Source organism: Rhagoletis pomonella, unplaced genomic scaffold (genome assembly GCF_013731165.1).
Source record: "Rhagoletis pomonella isolate Grant_MI unplaced genomic scaffold, Rhpom_1.0 Rhpom_scaffold_00005, whole genome shotgun sequence".
Lineage (NCBI taxonomy): Eukaryota > Metazoa > Arthropoda > Insecta > Diptera > Tephritidae > Rhagoletis > Rhagoletis pomonella.
The window spans coordinates 50,087,076-50,095,806 of NW_023458559.1; the positions used below are offsets into that span (position 1 = coordinate 50,087,076).

At 33.7% G+C, this 8,731-nt stretch overlaps 1 protein-coding gene across 4 annotated transcripts in view; it reads left to right on the forward strand.

Moving 5' to 3' along the window:
* LOC118739122 (sodium-dependent phosphate transporter 1-A-like) overlaps nucleotides 1–8,731 on the forward strand; it is a 441,416-nt gene that overhangs the window by 408,940 nt on the left and 23,745 nt on the right. The window lies entirely within an intron of this gene.

Here is an 8,731-nt window from a genome sequence, read left to right on the forward strand (position 1 = left end):
TTTCTTTCCAATTTGAAGGTCTGCTTTCCATTAGTTTAGGTATATAGGTCTATGGTATCCTGTAGGGATCTCTAGTTTTATAACTACGCATTTACAATATGGTTTCATTTAAAATTGTAATGATAATAATATGTATGTATTCTCTTTAGTAAGGAATATGTATGTGATATTTTCTTAAATGACACGCTTATTCTTCTGAGCCTGTTGTCATAACACGCAAATCTGAGCTATCGCCGTTTGTTAAACTTTGCTGTATCACTGCTAAAAACTGCTGAACCGCTTTTCTCCACCAAAGTACTGGTTTCTGCATTATAAGAGACCCCCAGTTTTTCTGTGATGAGCTCGATAAGAGCACCTATTGCCGACTCTTTTCGTCAGCATGAGTTCCATTGAGTTCCATTGATCGTCTTACGTTCCAATCTCTGGCCGCAAGAGTCTCGGTTAATAACAGTTGTCAAAATATTTCAATAGTCGAAAGTGAGACGGTTATGGCCACTGTTGTAAACTCATCAGTATCTTTGTCTAGTATGCTACTAATCCCCGCTACGTATCCGTATCTTCTGTGAATAGACACTGTAGTCTGCACGACTTCCCAGCGACGGATTTAGGATCAATGGGCCCCTAGACTCTTTGCGGGGTCCGGGCCCCCGAGGAGTAATAAGACAAACGGCGGCCACGGGTCCCCTCCAGATTTCAGTTTTTTTAAGTTGTAAACATGTCCTAACCTTACAGGTAAAAATTCCGATTAAGTTTTTCTATACAATCCAAAAATACATGCTTTGTAAATTTTAAACCACGCTATATTTTTTTTATGAAAAAAAAACAAAAAGCATATAAGTCGGCCCAAAAATTTTTTCGAGCCAAAGAAAGTACTTGGCTCATTATTTGGACCGACAAACAACATATTTCAGCTTCATCGAAACTAAAAATCATGCCCGCACCTGACCGGTTGTCTTGAGATGGAAAGCAGCACATACATATGTACAGTGCCGGACAAGAGTATTGGCACAGAGAATTTTTCGCATTGTATGCAAAGTTTTTTTTTTAGTTTCTTTACGCTATTTTTTTATAATAGTATAGTTCATACTTGTGCAAAACTCAGGAAGATTCAATAAATTTGCATACTAGTTTGCAACTTTGTAATCAGAATTTTTAGTCATTGTGATTACAAATTTGAGGTGTTACTTAGTGTAAAGTTTTTTCTTTCCATTAGTATAAACCCCCGTCGCTTTCCGAATGTAGTAGTTGGATTAAGAAAGTACATTTCTATGAAGCTGATAATAAACCGACTTCGAACGTCCACAACAGAAAACAGGCTGAACTTTTTGGCTTTACTGGCCATCGAAAATGACATTTTGAGGCGATGACGTTATTAACGACTTTATTGCAATGAAAACTAGACGAAAACCAATAAGAATAAATTAGTTGTTTTATTTGTATTTTCTAGTGTTAATCTTTTTATTCTGAATTTATGGGAATAAGTACAGTGCCGAACAAAAGTATCGACCCAGAGAATTTCAACTTTCTAATCAGATTTTTCAGAAAAATTCTAAGTATGCAGTTTTATAGCCCATTCAATTTTAGTATAACAAAGTGCAAGTATGAAGTTGCTACACAACATCGTTGATTTTTTAGTTTTTTTTCGGACGGTGTTATTATTTTCTTCCATACAAAAAAAATTGTCGAACATACTTTGTATGACTTTGTATATAAGGCGAAAACGGAGTCCAGAAATGTTTTAATTTAAAAGGGGGTTTGTACGTTGGTTGAATTTTAAGTTGGCTGCAAAGTGGCTGATGAAAAGCACTTCAAACAGAATGAAGAACAATCAATTGTTGTATTGAATTTTCAATAAATCTGAGCAAATTTAAAACTTAAACATCAAAGAAAACTCATAAAAAAAAGAAAAAATACTGAATTAAATTTTTTAAGGAAACTAGGAAAAATTTATTTATTTTATTTTTTTTCTCTCAGCCGCTTTCACAATATCCTCAATACAACTGAATGCCACCAAAGTCAGTGAAGCTATTTATTTGATCCTTCCTCGCTTAAAATTCGCACAAGACACACTTTCTAAAACTTAAATCCACTTATTAGCATACAGGCTTACCCAAAAATTTTCACATTAAACTTTTTGCTGCAATCGTTGTTGAGCTCTCCGTATATACATACATAGTATTTATGCCAAGCATATCTGCCACTAGAAACTTTTATTTCATTTATTGCTCAATGCAAAGACACACAAAAACAATCCTTAAAGGATACCCCCACACAACCAACAACCAGCGGCACGAACGATTATCCCTGTCAAAGTTTTGCAACTATTTTTTTTAATACCATTTATAAATGTCACTAGGTATGCATATATATGTATGTATGTATGTAGATAAGCTGAAGAAAACTGAAATGTAACACGACTATACGCTTTGCGAACTCGCACACAATTAAATTATCAAGTTGACTGCAATTGGAGGAGTAGAAATTTTTCAACAATTAAGATGTCAACAAAACGTTGGTTGTTTTGGGTGGCGATAGGTGAATACAAAAATTTAAATAAAAATAGGAAAATTTTGTTTTCAAGCCAGTTTAAAGATGAGTAAACAAATTCACTGTAAACTGGAAATATTTAGTTCATCAAAAATTATAGCAAACAGTGTGCGCAAAAAAAATACAAAAAAAGTCTCGCTTCCAAAAACAATTAAACAATTTTTTTTTGTTATTCTTTATTGAAAACCTTTGTTGCAAATTTTGTTTTACACTGAAACCGTGTTTCAAAAAAACAACACAAAATTTCAATTCAAACAGCTTTTAATTGCCATAAATTAGTAAAAACACCAACAAAAATAAAACATGAATGAAAGCAGACACAATAGGCTCGTGCCGTATTTATTTACTATGTAATGACCGGATATCGAGCAATTTGATGCTTTTGTTCACTCCAAGATAGTCATCAGACAAATTTGCATGCGAAAAATCAAAGCAAACAATCAAACAAATATACATACACATATAGTTACATACATATGTATGTATATGTACATACAAATGTAAAATAAAATACATGTATATACAAACATATTTATCTACTACGTAAGCATTTTCAAGAATTTTCAAACATTTTCATGCTAGTTGCTTCCAGTTTGTCTGCCATTAAACTGGTTAATACCGAATAATTCCAATTTATAGTTATCTATGTTTGCCTTCAATTTTCATACAGTTTTTCACTTTTCCTTTGTCTATTTGGCATCGCAGCTGAATGACAGTTCGACCCCTTGTCGTTTATTAGCGGAAAAGTGCCGTCACATAAATTGCTATAGATGCATACATAAAGAGGACACAAAAAAGTTGTTATTTATTTCATGTAATTAAATTTTGTTTTTTTTTTGCATTTTTATATCCGTGTACGTGATTCATTTTCTGATAAAATTTTTAAGTTATTTATCCCTTCAGTATTAAAACCAATTTTAGTTGTAAATAAACTGCAATGACAATACTAATATGAATATAATTGTACGAGTGTTGTTGTAAATAAGCCATGTTATTTAATAGTAGATAATTAATCTTTAAGCTAATTTATAGCAGCGTAAAATGCATTTGTCAAACAGGAAATAAGGTTTAGCACAGGTGGGGCTCGTAAAGGTAACATGCTTCCAGAAAATTGTCAATGAAAATTAAATAGGCTTGGGTAAAAAATGTCGATATATCAAAATAGCCATATTTTTTCAGAAAATAATGAATGAATGCGTCGATATTTTAAATCACGAAATATCGATATTCGATACTTATTTCCCAGTATGAATTTTACTTCAAATTCGATATATTTTTAAGATCTCTGTGAGCTGAATTTGATTCGTTTTGAACATCACTTCATAGTTTGTGAACGCAACAAAAACAAATTCTTTTATTGGCTCTTTCGAAGAAGCTAGAAGAAGAGATAAGTTGGGCAAATTACGTGGCGTCAAGCTTAGCAACTCCTGTTTCAAATTTACTTCGCCATCTAACGGATCAATCAACTGCATTGACCAATTTAGGAGATACTCTTAAAGATGCTTTACTCAAAAAAAAATCTAAGAAAAATTGGCTTCTTACGAAAAAAAAATACTTTTCTCTCAGTAGCTACAATATTAGATCCCCGGTTCAAGCGTCTCCACTTTACCTCTCCAATTGCCGTGTCAAATGCCATATCGAAAATAAGCAATGATATTCGCTAAGCGCATAGGCGTTGCGGACAACGTTCTCCACATTTAAGGCCAGTTCAGGCAGCACCAGATGATATGTATACAACTAGAGCAGAGGTTCCAAACTCTGGTTATGTCCCCAACTAACTTAAACAGTATATGGACTAGAGAGAAAATCAGACCCAATTGAGTTTTCGATGAATTGTCACTTTTTCACGCCGGTTCTTTCGGAAATTGCTTTAAAATATTTAATCTGCCAAGCTTCTTCACTATCATCCGAAAAGTATGGTTGTGCTTTTAGCTATGCCGTATAATTATATTATTATAGAAGCAGGTTAACAAGGAAGCACATCACAGAAAGAGTTCTTCTGATGTCCATATCTGAGGAATTTGAATAAGAAACTATTGTTGGAAAATTTTTGACTTTACTTTACTCCCTAATAATTAAATACGTGTTTTTATAATAAATAAAACCGCCAAATATGTATTGGTTTTTTCAATATAGAATATTTTGGCAATACTTGAGGTAATTGCGGCTTGAAGTAAAAATATCGATATATCGAAACATGGATATTTCTTACTCCGCATATAACGCAATTTTTTTTAATATTGATACAATATATATCGATATATTTTTTTCATTTGCCAATCCCTAGATCAAAAATAACAATTATGTACGAGAATTCCAGATTATACCTTTAATATTCACCTATGAGTGCCTAACTGAAGCAACTACTTACCCGGCTGGAAATGAAATCGATGCCAGACAAGCGCTGTTTTATTTTCCTATCAAGGAAACCAAAATTGGAAGATCTCAACGTTTCGGTTTTTAGGGACACAAACCAGAGCGTTTCCGCATAACTAACTCAAGATATAAAGCTGAGGTGGAAAACTCACGTCGAGCTGCAGGTAAATCGAACGCGGAAAGTCTTCGGACAAGGTCGGGGAAACTCTTGTAACATTTTGAGTCTGAGACCGGCTATGGTACAAAGTAGTGTGTGAATGCACTGCGAGCACCATCAAAACAATATCAGGAACTTATCTTAATGCTTTGTTAGATTTTCTTCCCCGGGATTTAGCGTTCTAAGAGGAAGCCATAAAGAAGATGTGTCGGATGGACGTTCAATTGTAAATCAGAGTTTTGACCACAAGCGACAAATTAAAAACCTACAGTCAATGAGCAATGAAGAGATACAGAGACTCTCTTGCGGAACTCAGTAAAAATTTACAAAACCAACGGCTCCAAGTCTGAAGATGAAACTAAAGTTGGGTGGCAGCTGGATGGAGTTCAACGCACCGAATTGGCTCAAGAACTGCGGCCCTTTAGAGCGTCCAATTGGACCGGAATCTATTATAGGGCCAAGCAAAGCGGGAATCGTCAGGTACATACATCACGTATCTCATGAATAGGACTCATAAAAGTCATTGGTGCAAAACTGAAAGCTGCGTTAGAACCATGTTTTTCCTGGAAAATCCTAGCAAGGTGGTATCGATATAAGTATCTCCCTAGACGAGCTATGAATGAACATATTATGGAGCACAATTCATGGCGACGTCATATGGTCACCATAGATATCATAGACGACCCACTGTGTATGCCTTGCTTTGAGGATGAAGATAGTATAAAGCATTTACTCTACACCTGCTCTGTCTTCACCAAACAGAGTTGGTTCACTTTCCCTCGACAAACTACCAAAATACAAAACGACATACTGCAACTGCCCAGTTTCATTCATTACACGAACTGGGCTCGAATCGTAATTTCCGTTCACGGATCGAAAACCATACGAATTAAAATTACATGATACGTCAGTCATATAAGCTGAATGGGATAAATAGTACGTTCACGTATGTCATAATCCGACAAATGTATTTTTACGGGACGAGTAAAACAATATCGTATGTGACGAGTGGAGCCCTGATTTAAGGGTCTTCGACATTTCTGTGGTATCTATAGCAAAGGGACAAAAAAAAACCTAGAGTGCGCATATATCAGGTTTGATAGGTGTTGGCCATTGGCAAAAAGTTTTCATGATCCACAAATCTGAGTATAGCGGCCAAATTTGTTCTCCAAATTTTGAATAGATATCGCTGTTTTTGCCTATATTTGTTAAAAATAGCATACACAAAGCAAATATCGGCAAAAAGTTACGAATTTTCAAAATTTGGAGGAAAAAACTTGGCCGCTTCACTCAGATATTTGAATCATTAAAACTTTTTTCTCGAGAACACGAATTGATCTAGTAAATCTGAGTATGAGGCATTGTTCGTATAGCGAACACGTATCAAACCTGATACATATATGCGCACGCTAGGTTTGTTTTGTATTCTACAAAATAATTTTTTTGTATGTGTATATAGGTCCTTATGAAAGCAATATATACGAAAATGTCAACTTTTATAAATTAAGAGAGGATTATATAACCACGCAACAAGCAAGAAAGTTTTTAGTTCAATCTTGAAATTTATTGAAAGCTACAACAATAAATTTTACCGCAATCAATATTTATGCTTATCTAGCGTAGTATCACATAGAAACACAATTTTCCAAGGCATGCATATGGATGCATGTAATAATTATCGATATTTGAATGTATATACTATGTACATTAGACTGCATCACTCCCCATACAAAAAAAAAAATCGGTACTATTTTTCCATTGGAATTATAAAATCTATTATATTTTAAGACGTCCACCAATATATTTCGGAAAAATATTAAGATTTAAGTGAGTTGGACCGATTTGAAAATACCTCCAAAAATGGAATAAAAATGAATAAAAATAGTTTCTTAAAGATTTTTTTTTTTTAAATCCCCTCAAATGACAAAACGGTTTAAGCTTAAAATATTTGCATAAAAATATTTAAAAAAAATGTTAAACAAATTTTGAATGGAATCGTAATGATGTGATTTTTGATGCTGTTTTTTAAATTTTTTCAAAGATTGGTATAGGAAAAACTTGAATAACTGAACCTAACCTCTTCCGATTTAGACTTAAGAGGTGTCACTGGAGAGGTATTTTCTCAACCTTTTTGCCTTTTTCTTTGCTAATAAACTCATTCAAAGGATGGAAGAGAAAGGTAGGATGAACGAACGTCATTCAAAGTTGAATTAAGATGTGTTGGTATTCGAAAAAACCAGATGGGACACGAATGACGTTTTTTTGGCCAGAAATAAAAACAGTGTGAAAATACCTTTCTACTGAGATCCCATAAGTTTAAATCAGAATATTTTTGGCCCAGTTATTCAAGTTTTTCGTAAACCAATCTTTGAAAAAAGTAAAAAACAGCATCAAAAATCTCATTCTTACGATTCCGTTGAAAAGATTTTTAAATATTTTTATGCAGATTTTTTTAAGCTTAGTCTAATTTGTCATCTGAGGGGACTTTTTTCAAAAAGTTCTTTAAGAAACTATTTTTATTCATAAAAAACTTCATTTATGGAGGTATTTTCAAATCGGTCCAGCTCGCTTAAATCTTAATATTTGTCCGAAATATTTTGGTGGACGTCTTAAAATATAATAAATTTTGTAATGCCGGCGGAAAAAACGCAACTTTTTTTGGTGATGCAGCCTAATGTACATACATTAGACCGTACCAGAAGGAAAAAAGTTCCCTGAATCTAGTGTATGATGTCTCCTGCATTTACTGTCGGATCTTTGTTTGTTCTAAAGTTCATTGACCTCACGTACTCCGTTCTACATAGTGCTTACCCACCAGATCTCAATTACCAGCACCCAAATGTACTACCCTAATGTCAGTAAATTAAAGCTCTCCAAAAATCAGTATACTTGTGATATGAAAGTATTTTGATTATTCCAGTAGAACTATGAATTTATTTTCAATTTTCGGCAAAACAAAAAAGTGTGTGGTGTACTACGTACTTTTTTTGTTTGCAAGTAACCTTGTATTGCCTAATGTCATATATGTATGTACATATTTATATCCTTGAGCTTAAAAGTTATAAAGTGCGGGTATTTGCTGTAACAAAGTATGTGCGTTTGTAATTCAGCACTAACTATCGCATATCGAGAAAGAAGCATGCAGTGGGTTATTGCAAAAGTTGTGGAAACTTATACGAGACAAAGCATTCTGCTTTTTCAAAGGACTGGAAGATATGGCGTTGTCGACAAGTTGTTTCTTTACCTGCTTTAAATGTGTATTTTGTGCAGCACCTACAAAGTTTCATATAAAATTTCAACCAGAGCGGATATTTCATATCGTAGACCCACAAAAGGCTTTTTCATTTCTAGGACATATTTACGTAGACCGGTTAGTCCGGATATGCCCTTCGTATTTTTTAAGGCTGGCTTTTGTTTGCGAATAATTTCAAAGTTTTGCAGAATTTTCAGTTGCAAAAATTTAAATGCTCTTCCCCTTGCTCCTTTTTTTGAAGTCGGTTAAAAATAAAAATAAAAATAAAATTTTTTAATTATTTTTTAAATCAAAAATATTTCGGATTTTCCTTTAAGAGCTTTGTGGTCGCTTAATGGGATGCGACATTTTTATCTATCAAAATAAGCTTTTAGTAACTCTAACCAGCGGTTTTTTTT